Genomic DNA, 27,815 nt, shown 5'->3' on the forward strand with positions numbered 1-27,815 from the left:
TCTTTTTGTTACAAAACTTACTTCAGCCCTGGGGCTGAAGTAAGTTGTGCGATCCCCGGCAGAGCGGCAAATGGCCACAGTGCCAGGAGCCTCTGACCCCGCCCACGCCCCGTCCCCTTCCTGCCCCTTCAGTAAAGCTCCCGGGACTTGCACGCGTCCTGGGGCTTTTATGCGCATCGTCGGGCCTTTTGAAAATAGGCCCAGCAAGCGCAACCCTTTGAAAATCCGGCCCTGTGTGTACAGTCAGGCAATATCATCTACAGCTCATTCTACACTGAATTGATGAAGGAAGCATAGCTCTCAAAAGCCAGTTACAAATATACATTAAATTCGTCTAATCAAAAGGTATTTCCTACAAGGTACTGCTGGACCTTAATTCCAACATATCAAAGTGGACTCCTACCTTGTCCCAGAGAGAGAGAATTGGTTAGGTGGTTTAAACCTAAGGCAGAGAACGTTCCAAGAAAACATCCCTCATTTATTCTCTTAACATTAACCATCAGCTATCGATGAAACAGGACGTCTCACACCCCCATGTGGATGCAGCGGATCCAATCCCTTTGCGCTCCAAAATGCTGGCACAGAACATGGAGATTAGTGGCATACACACCAATCATCGAGAGCTGGAAGGAGCCCCCAAGTCACGCGGCCCGCACAGCATTTCTACTCCGTCCCCGTAGCTGCTTCCACCGCTCCCTACCGGACCGTTATCTTTTCCACTCCTCCCTGCGTGCCACGGCTCCCCTAAACCCTGGCCACTAAGTCCGTTTCCCCCCCACCAACGCGCCCGCCCGCCCGCACACACCCACACCCCCCAGCTGATCCACACCACAGCAGAGGTACTGCAGGGTGCAGATCTGCAGAACAGAGAGGGAGGCTCACCATCCCCACGGCAACCCCGCCTCCCTTCCTCCTCCTCTGGCACCGAGCTACCTTTTCCAAAAGCGGAAGCTGCAGAAGACGAGGCGGTGCCGCCGCCAGGGACTGTGAGCGCACCAGCTCACAGTCCTGCACTCGGGACAAGCTCCCTGCCTACACCACAGAGAAAGGCCCTGCACACACACCGCTTCTGTGGTGCAAGCGGATGCAGGGGCCAACATGGCCACGATGGCATTTCAAGAATCCCGCTGACAAGCTGTGAGCTCACGAATGGTATTTTTGAGGGTAAGGGTGCACACACACATGCATATAAAAGGGTCATTTTAAGAGCCATTTTCACCGGTAAAACAGTGCTTTGCCTGCTGAAGCGGACTTTTCGAAAACGACTTATCCTATATGCAGGTAAAAAGCGTGCATTTAGGTCCTCTCTGCACACACTCTTATCCCCAGGAAAGGGAGGTGTTCGTGGGAGCGGGGGGTTTGAAATTATGTGCACACTTTTGAATTTTCACAAGCACGTGATTCGTTTTTTGCCATGAAAAGTACCCACGTGAAATTAGCAGGTGCAAATGCGTGCAGACGCTTTTCCTAAGGCAGGTTTCAAAGTGAAAGCATGTGCACACTTTTACTTTGACAAGTAGAGCAAAGTCTGCAAGCAAAAAAAAGCACCCACAGACTTTGCACTTCTGCAGGCAAGTCTTAAAATAATCCTCCCCCAGGCTAAATTTAAAAGCCATTTCCACAGATAAAACAGTGCATTACCCACAGAAATGGGGTTTTAGAAAACTGGTTAAACATACACATGGGCTGCCGCTGCACAGATATTGTTACGCACAGGAGGGGGAAGCATTCCCAGGGCTGGCTGTGAGGGAGGGATTTGCACTCGCATGCACACTTCAATTCTTACAAGTGTGCATGCAATTTTTCTGAAAAAAAAGCTACCCACACAAATTAGTAGGGTAAATTGGGGGGGGTTTGTTATGTATTTATTTAAAATAAATAATTAAATGACGCTGTTTATGATTCGCACTCTCCCAAAGTGCTAGGCAAGATAGAAAAATAGAATAGGGCAAACAGACTAGCACCACCGCAGTACACAAACTATTAAAGAGAAGGTCACACTGCCCTAGTGGAGGACGGAGACCAACTAAATTCCGTTAAAGGCCTCTTTAAACAACAGGGTTTTCAGCTTCTTCTTAGAGAAATGCAAATCTGGATCTTTCCGTAAGTCATCTGGGAGAACTGTCAAATGTTTTATCTAGATGGAAAAAGTCTTGGAAAGGGTCGCAAGTGATGGCCGGAGGATCTCAGGGTACGGGAGGGACGATAAACTCTGCACCATCTCCTGTAACATGCAGAAGCATCCTGACTTAAAGCCCTTACGAATCAAAAGCAACGCTTTGAATCTGATTCTCTGCTGAACTGGTGACGACTGCAGCGCACTCAGAACTGGAGGGATAGGTTCATTTCCGGCACAAGTTTTCAAAAGGCAAAACGCGTAGAGAGTTTCCCCTTTGAAAATTGGTGCAAAGCTTATATTTATAAATATTTACATTGCAATCCGTGCTGTGGAAAACGTAGAATATAAGCTTGAATACAAACTACAAAGTTTGGGGACGAAAAGTGCCCGCAGACTTGGCACCCCCATGCGAGCCATTATAAAATTACCCCCCCCCCCCCCCCCCCCGAGGCTTTCTTCCTCAGTCACCTCTCCTTGGCGGAGGCCGATCTGTGACCTTCCGCTGCTTTCCCCCACTGAACCCTCGCCGGGGTTCACAGGGCAGCTCTGGGTGGAGAAAAGGATCCAAGGGGCGTGGCCCAGAAATTCCTCATCAGCTTTCCCTGTCTTCAGAAATGAACGTGGGAGTGCGGTCAGAGCAGCAGCACTCGACGAGAAACTCATTAACAGACCACAGGGTCATTGTTTCACAGTGATGCCCGCCACCCCAGAAAGCACCCTTAAGGCCCGTTTTTCAAAGGGCCGGGCGCGTAACAACAGGGGGGGGGGGGTGTTTCCGCACGTGGCCTGGCCTGGCCTTGCGTGCGCCGCGCCCGTTTTTTGGAAGGGCCCGGCCACCGCGTGTAACCCCAAAGTGCTGGGCCTCTCAAAAAGGGGGCGGGCTGGTGGGTGCGGTCTGGGCGGGGCGTGGGCACTTTTCATGGCAAAAGCTACGGCATTAGCCGCCGTCCCGGGGAAGCCTGTGCTGGCAGCCGGGCCACCGCGCAGAGGTTACTTTGGCTCCAAAGGAGCAGTAAATAACAGAACCAAAAAAAACACAACCCATGAATAGCTAGGAAGGGATTAGGGGTCAGCAAGGAGAGGGGAAAGGGTAGGAAGGTTAGGTAGGGGTACAGGCAGGGGCACATTGGCCTATCGGGGGATCGTGCATCTCCCCGTTGGGCCGGTTGGCATCTCCTGGGCCGCGAATCCCCGGGCCGGTCTTCATCGGGAATCCGCCGCTGGGTATAGGGAAGTTCCCTCCCAGCCCACTCCTTAATTGGAGCGGGCTGGGAGGGAACCTGAGGAAGCCCTACTCGCGTTGCCTTTTAAAATTTCCTTCCCCCCCCCTGCACGCGGAGGAGGCCACCCACCCGTGCGTGGATATTAAAATCCGGCGAGCATGTACACACGGGAAACGTATTTTATGACCTGCGAGCGCCTGGAACCGCGCACACACGGACTCGCGCGCGGCTTGGAAAATCCGGCCTTTAGGTTTGAAATGCCACCGGAGCCTGCGTAATGAAGATCTGAGCACCGAGACACTGTCAGACTATATACACCGGGACAAAGAGCGTGCACAGACTCTGTGCCACGGGCTTTGTGCCAAATGCTCAAAGCAAAAGTCCACGCATACTTTCTCTCTGATAAAAGTCCCGAGGATAATACAAAGCGCGCATGGTCATTCGCAGGTGATGTGTGTGTGTGTGTGTGTGTGTGTGTGTGTGTATGAGGAGATTAAGAATTGAAAAGCATGCAGGTAGATTTGAAAATGCAATCTACTTTCGAACTTTTCCTCCCTTGACCTGACTGCGTCCCTGGAAACGCCTCCTCGCGCTGCGATGCTGAAGCCACGGAAAGGCAATTAACACAGGTCAAACTGATTTGAAAGCAGGCCTCTCCCGCCACTGGCCTCTTACCCGTTTCTCTGATACAATCCAGAACCAGATTTAGGAGCTGACTTTACGGATCCCAAGATCCTGTCTGGTGTTCATATTAGGTTCGACTTGGTAAGAGATTCAGAATTTGTCTTTAATTAACCGCGGGATATGGCAATAGGTATCACTCTGCAATCCCTCGGTATAAACACAAAAGTATTTACTGAGAAGCCGCAAAAATCCCAGAATCTCAGAACTATATAAGAGGTGTGATATGAATTTCCAGCATCGTGCAGACTACAATTAAGATACATGTAGTGTGATATAATTCCTGTTCAGCCCCCTCAGATCTGGCTCCCTGATAAGTTTTATCTCTCCTTTGTTTGGGGCATTCAGCGATGCCAAAAGAGCTCCCATTTTTTTGTAATTTATTTGCTGGGAATCTCAAATTAAGATAAATACCCTGGTTTTAATTGGATCCCGGAAGCACAGCAAAACAAAGGGCCCTCTACCCAAGGCCATACAGAACAGCTGTCAGAGAAAATGTCTTAATTCATGTCCCAAGACTTCTCCTAAATTATAGTCTAATTCTTTGATCCTGGGGGGGCGAAGGGGGGGAGGGGTGTAGTTATTGCCTCAGAACATTCCGGTTTCTGAATCTCTGTTCAGAAGTCCTTGGCTTGATGACACAGTTAGCCGGTCCCTGTCCAACATGGCTGCTGCATGAATTTTCTCAGCCTGGAGCTTCTATAAACACTGTTTGTGGGGGAATGAACTAGAACAGCAACTCAAAAGTTCTGCACGCCTCAACAACTGATAAAAATCTACCTCAGTCAGAGCAGTGCCGCATAGTAACAGGCCAAAAAAAAAAAAAAAAAGCCACTTGATAACATTCCACTCATTGCACAGCCAAGTGCCAAGAATCCAAAACATCTGAGACTCTGAGAGAGGCCAGCCAGCTGTAATGCAAAGCCCTGCTATTACTGTAAACCCCAAAGGAGCAAAAACCCCTTCCATTCAGTTTGGAAGTTAAGGAAGGACCAGGCACACAACAACTTTACTATTTGACATAAAACAGCCGGGGACTGAGCACACCCGGTGGAGACCATGCCATAGCTTTCTGCACACATTCCGTTCTCCAGCATCTTAAGAACATAAGAAAATGCCATATTTGGGTCAGGCCAAGGGTCCATCAAGCCCAGCATCCTGTTTCCAACAGTGGCCAATCCAGGCCATAAGAAGCTGGCAAGTACCCAAAAACTGTTGCATCCGTCTGTCTTCGACGGCTTTTCCCCGCCTACCTCTCTCTACTTGCGGCTCCTCCCGCTCACCTTGGACTGATGGCCGCCGCGGCGTCTGTTTGCAGACCTCTCCGGTGTTCCCGGGCCGGCTTTGGTGCTGCCTCCCATCATGCTCCTTCAAGGTACCTCTAGGGCGCGTGCGCACATGCCACCCTCATCTTTATTTCCACGTTGGCATGAATCTCAGGGGCGTCCCCCTGTTCTGACATCACGACTCCAGGATATATCTGCCTACTGCATTTGCTAGCTCGTTGAGTTAGCAACGGAACTCGTATGGATGGGATTCGCTCTCCGTTCCTAAGCTACTCCAGCTCTATCTGGAACTCTTACCACCCTTCGGGGTCACCTGCTCCTCGGGGGCCTCTCTGCTTCTTTCAGGTGCTATCAGGAAACCGGTACTCGCTCCTCGAGGGCCCATGTTCCCTGTGTTGCTGCCTGCAACTTCTACCTTCTGCTTCGAAGAACTAACTACAGTCACCATCTGTGAGTACAGGAACATCTCTCTCTCTACAGTACCACTTCGCCGGAATCAGATACTTGCTCCTCGAGGGCCTGCCCTCTGCTCCAGTGCCAGACCTCTCGTCTAGTGGAATCTCTGCTACTGCTAGTGAGTACAACGCTACCGAGTCTCTCTGCTCTAAGGGATCAGGTACTCGCTCCTCGAGGGCCTGCTCTCCTATTCTACTTGGGACTCTGAATGCTAATTCTACTGTGTGCTCATAACTTTCAGTCTCTTTCCACTATAGCACTGCTTACAGAGGATCCGTTTCCAGCGTTCTGTGAGAGACATGCCCAGCCGGGCTCTACAACCACTACTCACTACTGCCACCTCTGGTGGTTCCATATACTGTTTAATAAAAGATTCAAATCTGTGTTTGTCTGTCCGGAGTTTAGCCTGACACTGTGGTCCCTCACGGGACTGCCCCCCGTGGGCGTGGTCAGCTGCCACAGTGTCCAAGGATCCACCCAAACACCGATAACCATAACAAAAACTAAGTCTTTTCCATGTTACTGTTGCTAGTAATAGCAGTGGCTATTTTCTAAGTCAACTTAATTAATAGCACTTAATGGACTTCTCCTCCAAGAACTTATCCAATCCTTTTTTAAACACAGCTACACTTAACTGCACTAACCACATCCCCTGGCAACAAATTCCTGACTTTAATTGTGCGTTGAGTGAAAAAGAACTTTCTCCGATAAGTTTTAAATGTACCCCATGCTAACTTCATGGAGTGCCCCCTAGTCTTTCTATTATCCGAAAGAGTAAATAACCGATTCACATTTACCTGTCCTAGAACTCTCATGATTTTAAACACCTCTATCATATCCCCCCTCAGCCGTCTCTTCTCCAAGCTGAAAAGTCCTATCCTTTTTAGTCTTTCCTCATAGGGGAGCTGTTCCATTCTCTTTAGCATTTTGGTCGCCCTTCTCTATACCTTCTCCATCGCAACTATATCTTTTTTGAGATGCGGCAATCAAAATTGTACACAGTATTCAAGGTGCGGTCTCATCATGGAGCGATATACAAAGGCATTATAACATTTTCCATTTTATTTACCATTCTCTTTTTTGACTGCTGCAGCACAATGAACCGACGATTTCAATGTGTTATCCATTATGACGCCTAGATCTCTTTCTTGGGTGGTAGCTCCTAATATGGAACCTAACATTGTGTAACTATAGCATGGGTTATTTTTTCCTATATGCATCACCTTGCACTTATCCACATTAAATTTCATCTGCCATTTGAATGCCCAATTTTCCAGTCTCACAAGGTCTTCCTGCAGTTTATCACAATCTGCTTGTGATTTAACTACTCTGAACAATTTTGTATTATCTGCAAATTTTATTACCTCACTCATCATATTCTTTCCAGATCATTTATAAATATATTGAAAAGTATGGGTTCCATTACAGATCCCTGAGGCACTCCACTGTCCACTTCCTTCCACTGAGAAAAGTGTCCATTTAATCCTACTCTGTTTCCTGTCTTTTAGCCAGTTTGTAATCCACGAAAGTACATCGCCACCTATCCCATGATTTTTTACTTTCCTAGAAGCCTCTCACGAGGAACTTTGTCAAACGCCTTCTGAAAATCCAAGTACACTACATCTACCGGTTCACCTTTGTCTACATGTTTATTAACTCCTTCAAAAACGTAAAGCAGATTTGTGAGTCAAGACTTGCCTTGGGTAAAGCTATGCTGACTTTGTTCCATTAAACCATGTCTTTCTATATGTTCTGTGATTTTGATCTTTAGAACACTTTCCACTATTTTTCCTGGAACCGAAGTCAGACTAACTGGTCTGTAGTTTCCCCGATCACCCCTGAAGCCCTTTTTAAATGTTGGGGTTACATTAGCCTCCCTCCAGTCTTCAGGTACAATGGATGATTGTAATGATAGGTTACAAATTTTTACTAATAAGTCTGAAATTTCATTTTTCAGTTCCTTCCGAACCCTGGGGTGTATACTATCCAGTCCAGGCGATTTTCTACTCTTCAGTTTGTCAATCAGGCCTACCACATCTTCTAGGTTCACCGTGATTTGGTTCAGTCCACCTGAATCATTGCCCATGAAAACCTTCTCCGGTACAGGTATCTCCCCAACATCCTCTTCAGTAAACACCGAAGCAAAGAAATCATTTAATTTTTCCATGATGGCCTTATCTTCTCTAAGTGCCCCTTTAACCCCTCAATCATCTAATGGTCCAACTGACTTCCTCACATCTTACTGTAGAGGGGTCTGTATCTTTAGTAATACACAAACAATGGCCTAAGCAAAGAGGCAGGACACAGTTTTAGGTGGCACTGGATGTATTAATGAAGTCATTACCAATAAGTGCAAGTTTAATGCACAAAAAAAGATTTATTGTATTTAGGAATTTTCTGTTTTGAGAAGGCAGAACGATCAGGTAGGGAGGATTTTTTATTTTATAACACTGATTTTTCCTTCTTAGGCTAGAAGGAAATGAGAAAATTCTAATCCTATGGGTGTGGGGGAGTGTGAGTGGAACTTCAGTGCACTCCTAAATACCCTTAGAAACCTCCCAATTAAAGAAGATGCTCTCTCTCCTTAGTAGGTTTTACTGTTGTCCCACCTTGAAGATGAACAACTCAATCTCTTTCTGTCTCCTCATATTACTGACTAAAATGTCAAACCACCTTATTTCTGACCCTCCTTGCCTTGTACCTTCTCCAGTTCTTTTTGTGGATCTCAATAGACATTTTTACCCTAAAAAATTAACGCCAGCCCCAGAACAGGCATTAATTCTTGAGAAGCCCAAAAAGTTTACAGAAAAGCAGAAAATAATGTTTTTCAGTAGTTCCTCCAACTTAATATTGTGGCGATAATACATTGGAGAAACCGAAAAAGAACCCTAAATAAAATTTTTAAAATAAAAAGGTGTGCCGGCAGACAGGTTAGGAAAAGGGACTCTCAATTAACGAGTGTCCATTTTCCTTACCCATGACAGAGCATGATGGTAAATGGAAGAAGATGATGAGTAGAGTGCCCCAGGCATCAGTCCTGGGGGTCAATTCAATTTAATATCCTTGTGAGAGATATTGCAGACAGATTAAGAGGGAAAATTTGTTTTTGTGTGCATAAAAGGTGCATACATCTGAGGGAAGAGTCAAAATGAGAAGCGATTTAAGAATGCTTGAAAAGTGGTTGACTGCTTGGTGGCTGAGCTTCTGTGCAAAATAATGCAGTTATGCATTTTGGGGAACAGAAAACCAAGGAAGCGCCAGACGAATGAGACACCGATGTCCATGAAACGGTAGAGATCTCTCAGGACCTGCATGTTCAGAAGTCAGATTATACAAGGTGGTAAATGTTAATCTGCTGTAATATGCTTTCAGCATACTCATTGCAAAAACATGAAATAAGCAATGATGACAACAAGACTGAAGCCAGAAGAATGAGGCACACACTGGTAAAAAAAAAATGTCGCTCTCCTGGTGGTGGTGGGAAAGCCAGGTTGAGGATCGTGCAGAATTTTTCAGTGTGCCCTGTGGACTGAGCAAACTTCAAAATATGCCACAAAATAAAAAAAAAGGTTTGAAAGCACTGTCCTAGACGACAGGCGAGAAACAATAGAGATATAAATAATGCACAAAAAGCAAAACATGCTTCAAGAGAAAAGAAATTATTGGACAAGGGGCTCATAAAAATAAATATATAAGAACTTTTAAATAAAATAAACTCCAAAGAAGAACATTGGGAAATGTATTTTCAAGGAAAGAATGGTGGATATGCCTGGAACACCCTCCCAGGGTGGATAGTAGAGGCTAAAACTAGTACCAGAATTTAAAAGAGTATGGGATAAGCATGGAGGATACATAGTTGCTAACAGAGAGGAGAAAACAGAAACCTGACCTAGTGGCATGTATTCATATGTTTAAATGCGGTTAATATGAAATGTTAGAAGTTCTGGCAGAAACACAGGCAACCAATGGCCGGTCTATCCAGCAGGATACAGTGATTGAATCGATTAGCGGCTGGGTCTGTCTGGCAGGTTACAGTTATTGAAATAACTAGAAGTCCTGGAAGAATCACAAGCATTCACACAGCTGTGCCTGTCTGGCAGGCTGGACAAGGATCCTAAGAGGCTCACTAGCAATATCCAGGAGCATATACACACACACACACACACAAAAAGAGGGTGGCATGAAAGCTGAGCAGAACTAGAAGGGGAGATTTGCTGTGTCTGCTCAAGAGGCATCTCTGGAGAGCCTATAGCAAAAGTAAGGCAGGTTATAAAGCAGGATGTCGAACTTCAGCAAAGATGGGAATCTGAGCCAAGAGGAATCCTTTTATCCTGGATAAACCTGACAGCAAACAGAGGCACTTAAGGTACAAGTAATATGCTTTAAAATTTTCATTTATAATGCAGGCCATAGGGTCATCATGCAATTTAGAGCATTTATAATGACAAGCCTCTGTGATGTATGACTCCTACTCTCAAGCCTCAGCTCGAGAGTAGCCCACTCCACTTGAACACAACGAGAAGCCCAGCAAAACACCAACGCATCTACTGTGTATCCTCCATTGGCTGCTTTCTTAGGTATTAACTACAAAATAAAATACTCGAGAGTACAGTCATACAGTTGCCGTAGAAACGCCCTTAGAAAAGAGAGTTAGGAAAAAAAGGTATTGCAACAGCTTCATTCTTTCTGTGGATTACAATATTGGATCCCGCTGTTTGGATGAAGGCAAAGGCATTCATTGTCACACAAAACTGTTCTGGTAGCTGTTTCTTCTTTTACAAGAGTAAAGAACGTGGAACTACTGTTCCAGTCTCTCCCAAGCAGAATGAAAGCAGGAGGGGCAATACGCCTCATTCTGGTCCAGCCCTGGTATTCTAACTCCCATCCCTCATGCCCTTTTAGGTCTTGCTATCCTGCTTTTGCCGAATGCCCTAGGATGGGAATTAAGAAACAAGGACTGCAGCAGCAGCCTCTCTCTTTTGCTCCATGAAGGCAGACACATCGGCATTTCCGTGACCGGACACTGTGACATGTAAGAAACATCTGAGAGCACCACCTATACATGCAAGTCACAAAAGGAAAGCAAGTCTGGTCCAAAATCTCTCGACAGCAAAAAATTACGAGGGCACTAGCTAGCAAAAGCCCTGAACGGGGAAGTTTTTCTTTGCCTCCGGCATTATTCCCCAACAGCGTTTCCTCCTCGGCTCACTGATTCATTCTCTCCTTCTTCCTGAATACACGGAGTTCTACAGGAAATGCAATCAACTCCTGCCAAGGAAATCCAGTCAAGGCTTGGTCTCTTATTTCAAAGGCATCCGTAGAACTCGACCTTACAGAAAGCACGCTGGGAGGGGGAGGGGGGGGCACAGCCAACTTGGATTTTCTTTCTTTCGAAAAGCAAAATTCCTTGAAAACTTTCAAATTTCCTGTTATCAAAAGCTCACAAATGCAGGGGTTTCCCATACCTGAGCTCCTGGATTCTCAACCAGCTCTGGCTATCACAATAACCAAAAATACCCAAAACAGCATGGCTATTAGACCAAACGTAGGCCAATAGAGCACAGGAATATTCATGGTGAAAATCCTGGCAAACAGAGCAAGTTGAGGATCTTGAGGAGCAAGTTAAGGAAGAGGAATGAGAGTCAGAGGATGTGAAGAACTCCTGGCCCAGCCAGGCTGCCCCGCTGTCCCCAACCACACTGCTTAGAAAATATCCCAGTTGCCATAGAAGTGTAAGAGGGTCACAAAAACTGGCTTTTGCTAGCAGACCTCAGAGTCTCCACAGACGATGAGCATGGAGTCAGAGTAGCATAGGAGTAGTAAAAGAGGTTTGGCACTCCCCAGTGGAAGGTGTCGTTCTTCAGACCTCGTTCTTTGGGGAAAAAGGTTCTTCTTCAGGTCTCTCAAGAGATCAGACTGCCTGTCCCCCTTGCTCCCCAGGACACAGTCTCTCTCTAGCCTTCAGGATTAGAGAGACTGCGGTCTTGGGATCCAAGGTGGACTACTGAAGAACAATGAAGAGAAGACAAATTCCCTGCTTCTCAGCTGACCAGGAAGATTGCTTCAACTGAGTAAAAGTGAAGGGTTTCCCAGCTGGAGAGACGAAGAGCATATCCAAGCTTGGGGAAAAGCCACCTCAGAGTTGCTTTCCAAGGAACACATCAGCAGAGGCTCAGCTTGTCTTTGTCTGAAGCTCCAATTCACTGGACACCAGGATCTGCATCCAGATTTTCAGGGACTACCAGGGAGAGTGCCCACAGAGGGTTGTTCCTGCTCAAGAGTCATCTACTGCCAAGGTGTGCAGATGTTCTACTAACTAATACTGTGATCTTCTCATCATTGACTGTGCATTAAACAAAAAGTATACCTACTGTGATTTTACCTGCAATCAAGTTTTATCAATAAAGGATTTATTTGTGAACACTTGCAGGGGTGGTGTGTGGGTTTTTTTTTTCCTGCTGGAATGCTGCAAAGTATCTTCAGAAAAAACCCTTAAGGGCTTTGAAAGGCTTCTCCTTCCCCCCGTTGCCACGGAGAAGCTGACGCAGCGCAGGAGCTACACAAGCTTGACCACAGGATATCGCTCCTCATCCACATTTGTTTCATTGTCTCCCTTCATTGGTTCTCCTCCGTTCTGGGTAGATAAGTATACAAGAGCTCCATGCTTAAACCAACACCCAACGCACTTCGGTTCTCAACTCTGATCTTATCACTGCCCACTGTTATCTGTTCCAAGCACACTTAAATTCTGGATCTACCTGCAAAGCTCTGTGTGACCCGCTCAGATTGATTGATCAAAGGTTTTCTCACACGCTGTGCCCAAGGGAAATCAAGATCTTTATTTCCCTACAGTTGTGCCTGTTCCCAGTACTCAGTATGATCTCAGAAAAGTCGCTACCTCCTTGTGTTGTAGTTTACTGAACTGTAGTTGTATAAATAACAACGATGACATTATATTCAGAAGTGGCCACGCCACGTTCAGGCCAGTAAGCTTGGCCGTCCGCCTTAGAGGTGGCTGCATGGAACTGAAGCCCTGTAGCGGTCAACTATATTAAAATGCTGTTTGGATGAAAGTAATTCTAGATATATGTATGATCATCATGCCCCCTGGTCTTAAACAACTCATAATTGTCACCTCTGATCACATTATTCCTGATTTTATACATCCATGTCATATCCCATCTTTTAACCCTAAAAAAAATCTAACAGTTTATATAAACCAACTTATGTAGCACTCACAACCTCTAAATCCTCCCCATAGGCACCAACAAGCATGATTCTTCCATTCTCTGAGTCTAAGCAAACTGTAGTCCCCACATATAAACAGCGTAATAGGCTGGCTGTATAACAGATACATACACAAAATTGCAACTTTCTATCAAGAACATGTTACCAGATATCTCTGCCTGTGAGGGGGTTCTAGGAATTGCAATCCAAAAACATAAAAAGACAAAATATAGAGAATAATCCTGCTTAAGGTGACCCAGTCCCCCCATCACATACGGTACAGATTTTATTTTAACCAGGTCATCCGTGTACTGCTTTTTATAATCTTGGACAGTCAGTGGGTAGGGTTTATGGTCCTGATCCAGAATCACAATTTTTCATCCATCTTTAGATCCTCAACAAAATAAAACTCTTTGATTATACTTCACATTTTCTGCAACATAATGGGAGTCAATTTTGTCTTCTCTGCTGAAGAAGCAATCTTCAGAAAGTCAGGAACCATGAGATCCAAAACTCACTATAAACCCAGTGTCCTGTTTGGGGCATTAATGTCCTGCAAAGTCACAATATACCTTGGATAGATGAGAAGCATATTCCCTGGCAGATCTGACTTTGGCAGGAATCAATTCCAGCACCAGAATACATTTGGAGGAGGATTAGCTTCTCATTCCCTATTTTCAGTAATTTGGTTATCACTTTTAACATAAACATTTTTTTATTGTTTGTGTACACATGTGTGTATGTGTATATATATATTTATATAGATAGATACACACACACACATATACATACTGTATATATGCTCACACATATAAGCCAAATGCGTGTGAATTATAACGTGATATAACTAGAATACAAAATGTTTGTACTCAGTGACAGAGGAGGGGGGAACAGAGGAGCAAGCCAAAGTCACATTTCCATATAACACGTTCACCCCTACAACACAGCCCCCTACTTTCAAATTAACTATACAGTAAGAAAAAAAGTCACAAAGACCGTCTACGCAATAAAAAAAAACCAAAAACCACCTAGTAAAATCACTATTAACATTATTTAATCATTTCATTCAACCAGTTCTCCTGAATGGAGAACAAAAAAATACGATCACATCACCTGATTTCATTACACTGGTTACCGATAAATTTTCGCATAGAATATAAATCTGTATGTATTATACATAAAACTATATACGGAGAAGAAACAGATTGGCTTAATGCAACCATCCGACTTCATACACCACAAAGGAAGCTAAGATTCACTAACAAAGGTTTATTAACCATCCCAACAATACAGTTGGCATATCTAACGCAGGTTACAGACATAGCCATATCCCTTGCAGGTCTAAAAATCTGGAATGCCCTACTGACTGAATTAAGATTGCTGCAGAACCTAAAAACATTAAAAAAGAACTAAAAGCATGACTTTTTTGCAGAGCCTATGATGAGCAGGACCAGGAAAAAATCCAGTAACAAGTTAAGAATTTTTTTTTTGTTTTTATTTTTTAGCATATTGTATTTTTATTTGATTTTATGTTTAATTATCTTTATTGTGGATTATTTTTATACTGTATCATTATTTTTAAGATTATTTGTTTATGTAAACTATTGTGATGGTACTCTCCAAATGACGGTATATAAAATCAATAAATAAAATAAAATAAATAAATGTGAGTGAAGCCTGGAGACTATACAGGAAGGAACAGAATCTCAGTGCAAGACCTGCTCCTCCACTTCTCTAGAACACACTCTGCGCATCCACTGAAATTTCCCCAACGGTGGACCTTACAACTCATTATGCAAAAACAAATATTCAAATCCTGGTGTCACCTCAGTAACAGCCACACAAACACCTTCCACTGTCAAATATTTTGTGAAGTAACACAAAACCCTGCAAAAAAAACTATGTATCAACCCTGCTATACCATAACAGCATTAATTCCCAGGACTCAAAATAGCAACAACCATACATACCTGGGAATGCACAATATTGCAAATTTTACTACAGGCCCTAGAACACCAATACTCCTTCTATTGGAAAAACAGAACAAGCCTGATTGCTAGAGATATCTATACAGATACTAAATACTAGCAGACTCCCTCACCTTGGTCATACATTAGAGCACAGACCAACCCTTACCTAATACAAAATATGGGACCATAAATTAAAAATAGAAACTTGCAACCAAAAACTGAAATGGAACCCTGAGAAGCCAGGTTCTGCATGCAGTGCAACACCAGAAAAAAAGAAACAAATGCATTTCCTCCTGTACTGAACAAAATGAACATTCCCAAAGTTGGCATATTCCACTTTCTAAAAAATGGAAATGTTTTCTACCATTGCTGCCTGGGCATTTTATTTTTGTGACTAGGTTTGTTTTGGTCTCTCTTTTCAATCTTCTCTAAGGAGTAATTTTCAAAGGAGTTACACGCGCAAATGTAACATACTATCGTAGCAATTTTCAAAAGCCATTTACTTGAGCAAAGTGCACATGCCAGTAAATTCTATAGACCATTCATTGGTATATATTGTGGCAATTTTTGAAACCCCACTTACTCCATTTTCTTGAGTAAAAGCCAGTTTTATGTACATAAATACTTTTTAAAATCAGGCCCTATAGTTTTTTTTTTCTAGGGTCTCCTTTCCATTTTCTGTTTCTTCTCTCCTGGCTTCTTCCTTTCATCTGTCTCAGACATTGATCTTTCCCATTTATCTTTTTTTCATTCCTCCCTTCTCTATTTTTCTATCCATTCATAGCTAAATTGTATCCATTTTTTCCTCATAACCCTTCAGCTCTGAGTCTCCCTCTTTTCACCTACCAGCTTTCCATCGCCCATTCTCACTCCCAGCCCTGCCATTCCTCTTCTGTCTCTCACGCCTTCCCCGGCCTCCTATTCCCACCCCCACCCTGTCTTTCACCCACTCCCACTACCCTTTGTGCTCACCCTCAATCCATCTTCATCTGATCCCTTCACCAAGTCCCGCGCCTTCCCTGTCACTCATTCCTTCCTTGGCCTCTTATCGCCTTCTCAGCCTCCTATTACACCTCCCTAGCCCCATTTACCTCCCTCTGTCATCCCCTTTCTTTTTATTTATATTCTGCTTTTCAACACTTCAAAGCAAATTATATTCAGGTAATGCAGGAATTTCCATACCCCCAAAGGGCTTACAATCTAACTGGGCCATTTATCATTTCGCATTAGGACCTTAACACTAACTACACCTTTCTTCTGTACAGTGTGCCATTTGGGGAGGGAGAGACCATAAAGAAACCAATATGTCACTCTCTATTTATACCACTGTAAGAGGGAGCACTTTTAACTTGGTGTGGGGTTTGGGGGTTGGGTAAGTTTGGGTAGCGAGTGCATTGTAAAATCAACTCCTCTTGTACCTTTCATCGATTCAAACAACAGAAACTCTTCAGTGATGTCAACTTTGCTGTTCCTACCTCTGACTGTGTATATAAAACTGCCTCCCCCCCCAAACCGAGTCAAAAGTGGCCACTCTTACCGTGGTATAAATAGAGAGTGACATACTGATTTCTATAGAGTCTCTCTCTCTCTAATACTGCCATGTGTTAAATAACACATTGTAGCGTGCATTGCAGAAATTGCCTATGTGATGTGGTAGCTTGGAAATTTGCCTTTCCACACCCATTTCTTTTTTTTATTGCAGGCACTATTTCTTTTATATTTATAGCAGGTTAATAAATCTAGGAAAGTTTGCACCTGAGGTAACAGAGAGTAAAGTGACTTCACCAAGGTCACAAGGAGTTGGCAGTGGGATTTGAACTCTGGCTTCCCTGGCTTGTAGCCCACTCCTCTCACCACTAGGCTAACTCCTCCACTCACCCATCCCCTTTCCCAGCACCCCAATCCCTCTTCACTGTCTTTCACCCTCTCTCCAGTTCTTCAGGTCAGCACATCTCAACCTCTCCCCACGCTTCAGCCCCTCTTACCCCATCCCCCAACTAATATCCAGCCAACTGGAAGGCAGAGCAGGAACCTGAGCAGGAACTGCCCCCTCTGCCCACCCCCCCCCCCAAACTTTATTCACAATTCCAGCTCTTCCCCCTGCTCTCTAAACCCAGTACCTGCTCTCCCCAAATCCCACTCCTCCAAACTTCCCCCAGACCCCACATTCTGTTCCGCCCCTGCTCTACCCCTTCCTATTCTTTCCCTGCTCTCCCACACCCCCCAGTCCTTGCGACACATTCTTCCACTGCTCCCCCCACCCCCAAGTCCCTGCACTACCCCCCCCCCTCCTCTAACCAATGTATGAGTCCCTGCACTTCCCCACCTCTCATCCCAGTTCTTCCCCTGCTCTCCCTCTGCCCTGCCGGGGCTGCAGCTTAGGCACGGGGGGCCCTCCTTCCTCCTGTGGCCCGTGCCGTGAAGGGTCCCCTGCTTGAACGCAGAGCTCCGTGTCTACGGAGCCCCGCATGGTTCAAACATCAGCCGTCAGCACACTGCACGGCTCCACAGACTCAGAGCCGCATGCGTCAAACAGGGAACGTTTCATGCAGGGGCTGCAGGAGGAGGAGGAAGTACTCGCGCCCGAGCAGCAGCCCGACCAGCTGAGGTTGGGATAGCCAGTGATTTTTTATTTTAGGGGGGAGGTGGCACTTGCCACCCCGCAGCAACAATCCTGGTTATACTTTAAGCAATTTCTAATGCCAACACACGAGCCGATACGGTAAAATGCACGGGGAGAGCCGGCGCTCGGAGGCGAGCGCCCGCTCTCCTGACGCGCGCCCAGGCCACTCTCTGGGCACGCGATTCAGTATTCAAATGAGGGCCCGCGGTAATAAGGAGGCACGAGGGACACTAGCACGTCCCTAGCGCCTCCTTATTGGCAGAAGCGGCGGCTGTCAGCGGGTTTGACAGCCGACGCTTAATTTTACCAGCGTCGGTTGTCGAACCTGCTGACAGCCACGGGTTCGGAAAACAGACGCCAGCAAAATTGAGCATCAGTCTTCCAACCTGTGAGCTGCGGGCTGATTTTTTTTTTTTTTTATGATTTTTAATTTTTATTTTACTTTTGGGGCCGCCGACTTAATATCGCATGATATTAAGTCGGAGGGTGTACAGAAAAGCAGTTTTTTCTGCTTTTCTGTACACTTTCCTGGTGCCAGCCGAAATTAACTCCTGCCTTTGGCAGGAGTTAATTTCTGAGAGTAAAATGAGTGGCTTAGCTGCACATTTTGCTTTCTGAATCGCGTGGGAATAACTAATAGGCTCATCAACATGCAGTTGCATGTTGCAGGCGTTATTAGTTTCATGGGGGTTGGACGTGCGTTTTCCACACGCTATTACCTCTTTCTGTATAAAGGATAAAAATAGCGCGTGGAAAACGCGCAGCCAAACAGGGGCTAACGGTGCAATCGGTCGAGCGCACCATACGGCATCGGCCCGAAAATGTGTAAGCGGTCCCATGAGAAAATCGCTTTCAAAAATCAACTTATAACCGACTGGCGTTTCTGAGATATAAAAAGCTCTCCTTTCCCTCCTGACCAGCGAGAATTCAAAACTGTCAGATAGGAGACCATTACATCTGCTGTCTCTCCTGGTTTTAGGGAGTTACCAATGTAACTTATCTTCCAATTTTATGCAAACTTCATGGGAGTTTTATATCTGAACACAAACAAGGTGTGGATAATCAGTAGGAAATGTTTCCAGGAGGCAACAAAAAAAAAATAAAAATAAAGGAATAACTCCAAGGAGGGAAGCGATAAGATCAGACAAATCTTCCTGTTCTCCACCCTTTCCTATCACACACATGGAGGAAGTTGTAACTTTGCATCCCAGTTCACTCAAATTTGCTTCAGCTCTACCTTTGAGCTCCAGTTACACTTGGAGAGCTTTACCTACTACAAAATCCAGTCTAGCCCCACTGATCCACTTCACATCAGGCGGGCTGTACCATTCAGATTAAACTGCCTACGGATGGTGAGTCTGTTGAAAGAATTCTGTGGAAAAACCTAGGCATCTACTGGAACCCTGGGCTTATGATTAAAGGCAATAAACAAGCAAGCTTCTTTCTATCCCTCGGCTGCTCCTACATCAATGCACTGGCAGGGCCGGGGGAAGCACTAGGCAGACAGGGCAGCTGCCTGGGGCGCCACAGGTTTGGGGGCGGCCTCCCACTGCTTCCACCAGTTCTGATCAGTCGCACTGCCCCTGCTCCTTCAGGCCGCTGCTCTGACTCCAAAGAAAGGAGGAGGCCCGGCCGAAGTTGCCCGAAGGAGCCGAAGCAGCAGTGTCAGCAGGCTGTGCATCCCAAAGAAAGAAGCAGCAAAGGCTGGAAGAAAGGAGGCGGAGCATCACTAATGACCGCGAGGTCCTGGGAAGCAGCAGGAGGGTCGGCTGGGCCCACAGTGCCGGAAGGAGGCAGGACGGCAGACTAGCACAGAAGCAGCAGCCCATGCAGCCCGAAGAAAATAGGCCTCCGAACAGGGCAGCCTGAAAGATCAGAAGCGGCAACAGTGTCAGCCAGGCGCGCAGCTGAAGGCAGGACCTGCCTCGCCCCCACAGGAAGTGTCCCAGTGGCGGAGGGTACCCAAGGAGGAGGCCACTGCTGCTTATTCTGGAGGGAGAAAAGAGTAAGCATGTGTATAGGTTTGTGCGTGTGAATGACCATCTGTTTGTCCTTGAGTGTGTGTGTGTGTGTGCGCGTGTGTATGGCCATGTGTGAATGAATGTGTATGTCTGTGAGCATGTGTGTGTGAATGAATATCTGTGGGCATGTATTTCAATGTGTGTGTGTGTGAGAGAGAGACAGTATATGTGCATGTGAGTGAAGAAGTATATGTGTCTATGGGCATGTGTGTGTGAATGAGCATCTGTGTGTCTGGGCATATGAGTGTAGGAATAGGCAGCGGAATGGGGTGGGCCACTGGGGCCATGCCCATACCAACTTTTTTAATACAACTGCATCAGCAAGTAGGACACTTGGGGAGGCAGGGGCAGCGGTTGGGTTTATTTGGGTTCTCCAAACAAAAGCGTGTTCTGTGCCTCTGAATATGCATGTTTGTGTGTGTGTGAGTGTGCATGAGGGTTAAGAAGTATGTGTATATGAGAGAGGAGAAAGTTTATGGCCTCTACCTTCCCCTACTAATCTATGACAATTGCAGGGCGACTAGAAATCAAAATTTCCCAGGTATGGAGAGTGGGGGATTTTTTAGTGGGTGTTATTTGATGTGGCTGCTTTTCAAAGCATTATGTTGCTGTTTGGAAAACTGTAAAATATTTGTATATGAGTTTTTAATTATTGGATGTTCTACTCAACAGTTTTGAAATATTTATTTTTATTATTAGAATGGTTTCACCGTTATGATTGATGTTTTATATTTCTTGATTTTATTGTCTGATGTTTCATGAGGAATGCTAATAGTTCTGTTTTTCCATTGTTGCACTTCATACTGAATCGTTGCCTTGTGATTTCTAGTTTAGTATTTGTCTGCCCATTTTTGCTTATACTTTATGGTCTCTTTAGACTGTATTTGGTGAAGGTCTGTGTTTTGAGTGTGTCACAGAGGTGAAATGTTCTACTAGCACATACTTTCTGTGTAGGGATTTATAGCAGCCTGGCTTGTTCTATTTTCCTAATAGGAAGTATATTGGTGTTTTAGGGTGTAATATTTGCAATACTGCCTTTTCATAGGTAGGGCTGTTACTGTTTGAGTGATGGCAGCTAGTATTATTTTGGCATGGGAGGTTTATTATATTGTAATTGCAATTCAGGTCACTCATGGCTTCCTGAGGGCCAAGCCCATACCCAACATATGTTAAAATACTCCTAATACCACATTGGTTTCACGTGTCCTTTTTGTGCACGCAAATATAATATACATGATGTAAGAGCTATTTTTACCTGACAATCGGGCTGATTCAGTAAAGTCCGCGGGAGAGCTGGCGAACGCCCGCTCTCCCGGCACGCGCCCAGGCCACTCGCCTGTGTGCGCAATTCAGTATTTAAATTAGGTCCGGCGGTAGAGACGGGCAAAAGGAGGCGCTAGGGACACTAGCGCGTCCCTAGCGCCTCCTTTTGGCCCGGAGCGGTGGCTGTCAGCAGGTTTGACAGCCAACGCTCAATTTTGCCGGCATCGGTTCTCGAGCCCGTTGACAGCCACAAACTCGGAAACCGGCAAAATTGAGCGTCCAGTTTTCAACCCGACAGCCGCCGGCCGACTTCAAAATTTATTTATTTATTTATTTTTACTTTTTTTTCCCTTCGGGACCTCCAACTTAATATCGCCATGATATTAAGTCGAAGGGTGCACAGAAAAGCTTTTCTGTGCACTTTCCCGGTGCCGGCAGAAATTAATGCCTACCTTTGGGTAGGCGCTAATTTCTGAAAGTAAAATGTGCAGCTTGGCTGCACATTTTACTTACTGAATCACTCGCGAATACTTAATAGCGCCCTCAACATGCAAATGCATGGACGCGCTTTTTCCGCCCCTTACTGAATAAGGGGTAAGGGAAAACGTGCATCCAATGGCAGGTTAACAGTGTGCTCCGTTGTACTGTATCGGCCGAATGTGCTTTTCCATTAATATCTGTCTTTGTACAAGAATAATTTTTTATTGTGTGGGGGGGGGGGGGTGGTGGCAAGGCTGTAACATTTGCCTAAGGTGCCTAATACCCTTGCACCGGCCCTGTGCACTGGACAGGGCTTACATTCAGTGTGCCTTGTGTCCCAGCTCAGTGACTTGGCACCAGAAATGGTGGTGCACGTTGTTCACAAGGGAGTGTAAGAACTCTCCAGTCTTCACAGCTTAGGGATAACTTGCCCGAGTTTTCGCCATCCACATTCATTCCATAAACTAGTTGGTACTGAAATGCCTTCCCGAAGGAGGTAGACAAAAATGATAAATAAAAAAAACAGTGAGATAAACACAGAGGATGGTAATGAAGCGCGGGTGTATCCTGCACAGCCCATTAACAGCAGTGCTAGATCTGCTTTGTGCTTTCAAGAAGACAGGGGCAGAGCCTGCACAGCGCGGCAGAGCACTGGGGTAACCTGCACGGAGCAGCAGCTGCAAGCAAAAAAAAAAAAAAAAAGTGAGGCCCTTCCAGCAGGGCTACAGTGTATAACTATAGGAGTCTGGCAAGGTGTTGCTCTCACTAAGTAAACTGTGAAGCATCCTTCATTATTCACCCAGTTCTGCATTATGGTGGCAGTGTTTCCCCCGTGAGAAAAGGGACAATGGAAACTTTGTTCACAATTCATCCGATGGTCTGTAAGTAAGAAGCACCAGGTAAACCACTTCCTGTGCTGCTACTACACAGAAAACACAGATCACGACCATAGGGCCCATCACTTTTACAATCCCTTCCTCGCCCTCGGACATCCTCTGTGTTTCACCCATGCTTTCTCGAACCCTGACAATGTCCCCCCGTCTCCACCAGCTCCACTGGGAGCCCCGTTCCATGCGTCCACCCACCCTCCTGGCAAAGACCACGCCCGATTCTACCCGCTAGAAGATAAATTACATTATCTCAAGAAAGACAGAGCCATGAGTAAACTTTTATGGGATTCTGTTTTGCTACTGAAGATCTGTGATTGATTTACTTTGCACGAAGAAAGTGGACCTTCAATTTTATTCTGGATTTGGTAATAGAGTGAATTTTGCTTTTGAACCAGCAAGAACTGTCTATCCTGTAAATTCCGTGCAGAGGTTTCTGCAGATGTTTTAACCCACCCACGGCGAATGCACAGCGGTCTCTCAGACCATCTACTTGCCACAAAAGGATACGAGCGAAGTAGAAAGCTACAGACCCCGGTGCAGTCCCCGTGGAAACACCATCGATATGAATTGCTCAGTCTACCTGAGAGGATATAAGCACTCTGAGCAGATTTTTAGGTTTAAATTTGTTCATTAAAACAAATACACATGAACAATTAGACACCACCATGGTCTTACCGTACAAGCAAGCCTTGAAAAATAGCACCAAAACACTGTATTAAGAAAAAAAGATAACCAAGCACAGGGCTACTCCCCATAGCTCTGTCTGTGAAAACAAAGTCCCGAAACTAAAAACAAATACGTTAATTTTCAAATTGTCTTTTTCCCCCTCCCTCATTTATACCCCCTCTGTTATAAAACTTCATGGCATAACCACAATAGTTTCCCCTTTTCTACCCTCCCTCTACCCCATCCTACCTCATCCCCAGTCCGCAGAAATTTTAATCAAGCTCAGATATCGTCCACCGTGTTTAACAAATTAATGACTAAACCGCGGAGTCCCACCCTGATGATGATACAAAATGGATCCCAAACTTGTAGGAATTTCTTTCTCCGAGCAGGGTAACACTCGACCACCACCACCACCATCTTCTCCATCTGCAGCGGGGTGGGCACATGAATCCTCCACGCAGGCGCTGTGGGAGGATCCTTCTCAAGCCACTGCAGTAAAATAAAATTTCTTAATCACCAGACAGGCTTCCAAACCAAAATTAGGATGTCAGCATCATCAAAACCATAACTCTCCAGAATATGCAACAAACAAAAAAAAAAAATCAGCCTGTAAGCGTATCCGAGGGTGAGCATAATTGGAAATGTGCAGGAAAACATCGTGCCAGAAATTTGGAACAATCTCGCCGTCCCAAATTCAGTGCCTATACAAGCCCTCCTGTCCACACTTAAGACAGCCACCCACTTCCAGCTCCACACACTCTTCCTGAAGAACAATATAACCTATTGAAAACGGTAAGCTGCAGCTCTCTCAGAGCTGCCAATTCCACCAGTTTGTGAACATGCTCCAGACTTTCTGTTACATCATCCCTTAGTACTTCTGTTTCCAAACCTTGAGCTCATCTCTTCGCCACCGAAGAAATGGGGGTCTATATCCTACTCCCGTATCACGCTCCTGTAAGTTATAGGCAGCCAACCTTTCCCCAGCTTAAAAGCCATCCCATCCCATTCAAAACTCCCAGCTCTAAAAATCTTATCATCCACAGACAACAGGGAAAGAGCAATAATGGCGTAACTGCAAGCAGGCAAAGAATTCTTTATTTCCCAGTGTTAAATGCAATGTTTCAAGCCTTTCTCCATCATCTGCTCGTATAGGCCTCATCGCTTCCAAACCTCTCTCCTCCCAATCCTGAAATATTTTATCGTCAAAGCCAGGCACGAGCAACCCATTACCTCGCACGGGCAGATTTCACGGAAGCCCAGGGTGATAACTTTACACCTTCCTCTAACCCCCATCCAAGCTTTACATTCCGCTCGAAACAACAACAGGCCACGCTTTAAATAGGGTGGGCTCAGAGAACTCTCGCATGAAGCAAGCATGCTAAAAAGCAAGAGCTGCACGTGGTCCCGGCTTCTACCCTCACCTCTGCCACTGTAAAAGGTCTGATCAAGCCAATCCCGGGCCACTGTACGTCCGGCAAATTTAGCGCCCCCCCCCCCCCCCATCCGCCATCATCCTCCGTACCTGCTGAAGCGACAGCCTGGGTCTCTTACCTCTCCAGAGATGTCTGGACCCCACCCTTTGCCAGTTGACCACATCCCTTCTAGCCAACAAACTAGGCAGGTGCTGTTAAACACATGTAACCATTTTGGCAACATTACCATCTTCACTCTGCCATATAGGGAGACTGGTAAGTTACGCCAACTCTCTGGCAGCTTCTCAGCGCTCTGTAACAACGGTACCACATTCAGTTTATAGAAGTGATCTCATCTGCAGCTACCCGGAAATGCCCAATGCCAAAAGGTTTTTCTAGGCTGCTACGTAGACAGTTCACGGCCGCAATCACCGACACCGTCACTTCACAAGTTATTTCTGCCCTATCGACTGCTGGTCTCTCTGTCGGGCCCCTCTGCCATTTTCAGGTCGGTCCCCTCCGCTCGTTCTCGCTCCCTTCTAGAAAGCCGGGTGCTCATACCAGGGAACACCATGTTCTACCATCATCTCCAGGCTTAGTCCAAATCAAGGCAGTGTCCACCAAAATGGAAAGAAGGATACATTTAAGCTAATGAAGATGCAAACTGGGAGTGGCACCCAGAGCTACTCAACAATACATCCGAGCAGCCCACTGCATCACATAATCTCTCTAACTAGATTTTTATTACCCAGTTTGCATCCCACTAACAGTATGATAATGTATCTTTTTAGTCTACAAATATATGATGCAGGATAGCATTTTACGCTTTACTAAAATGAAGATTATATCACATGCATTGATTTACCTTTTATCAACAAGGCCTCTTAGGATCTCATTTCCCTCCTACACTCTCTCACTCTATAAGAACCATAAAGCAGAGGCTCTTAGATGGTGTTAATTATATGACTACCCTAATGTCAAAAGGGGACGGGCTGAACCAATCTTACTTTTGCCCCATTGCATGCATGGAGTTGTAGTTTTGATATTGTCGAGAACAACACGATTACATCTCCACGCGTACAATGGGGCAAAAGCAGGACTGGCTCAGCTTGTCACCTTGTGAACATGGAGCAATACAGTTACCCTAATCTGAGATCACTCCTTCCCTCTTTTCCCAGCCTCTTCAGGACAGGGGACCTCTCCTGCACGCTGCACGCCCGCCCTCCTGTGCACTCGACTTCAGTGCTGAAGCAGCCACCACTATTTACGGCCCTATGTATCATGCCTTCTCCTCACACTGCATGGTTTTCATGCTTACACATACATCTCTGTGGCTGCAACAGCATGCTCCTTCTTGCCCTCTTTCAATTCAAAGGCACAGCACTTTGTAAATATTATTCAAGAGGGAGCCCTTCCCTGGGAACTGATTGTTTTACTGCATCTCATTTAGTGAATCAGGCCCTAAAGGACAAGGCTATTTGTACACACCCTGAGGTTTAAAGCAGGAAGTGTCCTGAGTAAAGGCTTGGAGAGAGAGAGTGAAGGGCATAGAAAGTAACTTTTAAAAGGTTATTGAAACAGCTGAGCACTGGCAGCCTGAAATGAAAATAGATTCAGCTGCTTCCCTTCCTAACCATCTTGGAATAAAAGAGACAATTCCTTTATCACCAAAGTGACCCAAGAACATTTACTGCACCTACAAACAGGATCCCAGCATTGTACACTGCTTATGGAGGTATTTTGAACATTACTCTCAAGCATGTTGCAGACGGTTGTTCATTCACAAACATGCTGACCGAGATAGGTTATTAAATGTCTTTTGTCCGTGCTATTCGTTTCCAAGTGTTACGAATACTGCTAAGTTTAGGCATGCAACGTGGGGCCGGCATTGGAAGGATTTGGGGCTGCAGTGAGTCATTCTCCTGCTCGGTGACTCACTTGGGAATGTGTCTGCTTAAAGCTCGGCCTCTCTCCAGGAACTGTTCCCTGTTCTAAACCACGCTCCAAGGCTGCAAGCCCACCCACTGGCCCGAAACGTTTCCTTTTCCACTCTCCCATCACTCGTTCACCAACAGCGTGTTCTTTCAAGAGACTAGCGAGTGCTGTGCTAAGAGGAAATATAGCCATTTGACAGGGTGCTTTGTACAGTCTTCTTCTGGCTCCATGCCTCTCTTCTCAGTGCTGCCGAGTCCCAGCAGTTTTCCGCTCCAGGCATATTATCTAGACTCTGAGATTTGACAAGGCTTCCATCCTCCCAGGAAAGCTGCGCTGAGGCAAACTGGAACTTTCCACAAGTACTGATTCCTCTTCACAAAGAGTTAAATGGAAAAAGGTGGCCGCACTCCCACATCCCCTCTTTCTTTCATAATTACCTAGAAGAGGAAACCAGGCCATGCTCCCTCATTCAGAAACCACTACATCAGCCATGCCTGTCTGATCACCTTTAGCCTTTATTATTTTCAACCGTCTCTAGCAAGTGTGGAAGTTTTCTAAGAGTAGTAGAGCCATGTTTGAGAAAACAAGATGCTTCACCCAGAACTAGGCAAGAGTCTTGTTCGCTGAAACAAGGGCGTCAGTGGTTGTCCCTACAAGAACACTGAGATCACTGGGGAGTCCTTTATTAGTTGCACCCACAGTGCAGCGATATACAATCGCTCAGTCTAGGGCAAGGGCTTTTACCTGCATTGCTCCAATGTTATGGAATACGCTTCCTGTACAGTTGAGGAAAAAGTTAATATTAAGGAATTTGGGCGACAAGTGAAGAGCTGTATGAATAAGATATGAGCTTATTATATATTGATGAACTGTTTTACCTTATGTAACTTTAATTTTTAATTTTTGTTGTATGTTTATATAAACATGTTGATTTGTATGCTTTTTGTAAACCGCCCTGGACGAAAAGTACTTTCGGAAGTGTGCGGAATATAAAACTGCGTAATAAAGAAAGAAAGGGGCCCTGCTTTTAGGGATGTGAATGTGTGCTTGTCCATGGTCCATGCAAGGATCTGTGGGGAAAAAAAAAAAGCCACCCAGCCAGAGTCCTCATATCCCCCCTGATAGGTCCTGAAAATCTGGTGAGGTCCATATTCAAAGTGGTTTGTCCGGCTACGTTTGGACTTCACTGGACAAACCACAGGATTTGAATTTCCCACTACACCAAATGCCGCTGATTTGTCCAGGTAAGTTTTTAGTTAGATAACAAAACTTACCTGGATAAACCGGAGGCATTCAGGGCAGGACTAAATAACTTAGCCGGATAATGCCAATATTCAGCGTTATCCAGAGCATTCCTAATCTGGTTAACTTGAACTTCATCCGGGTATAGCTAGCTATATCTATCTATATGCACATACACACACAGCTTTTTTCTTCTGCCAGTGCCTGGTATTGGCACCTTTTTTTCCCCCTGCATCTCCCCTGAGCAAATGACAGGAGGAGAGGGGCTGGATTAGAGAGCAGAGTAGCTCTAATCTGTCCCACACCTGATTTATGCCC

General features: G+C 45.5%; 1 protein-coding gene across 1 annotated transcript in view; it reads right to left on the bottom strand.

Annotated features, from left to right (window-relative positions):
• Nucleotides 1–27,815, bottom strand: part of BCAR1 (BCAR1 scaffold protein, Cas family member) — a 159,233-nt gene that overhangs the window by 86,272 nt on the left and 45,146 nt on the right. The gene's annotated exons all lie outside the window — the stretch shown is intronic.

The sequence above is a fragment of the Rhinatrema bivittatum genome, chromosome 7, assembly GCF_901001135.1.
Source record: "Rhinatrema bivittatum chromosome 7, aRhiBiv1.1, whole genome shotgun sequence".
Lineage (NCBI taxonomy): Eukaryota > Metazoa > Chordata > Amphibia > Gymnophiona > Rhinatrematidae > Rhinatrema > Rhinatrema bivittatum.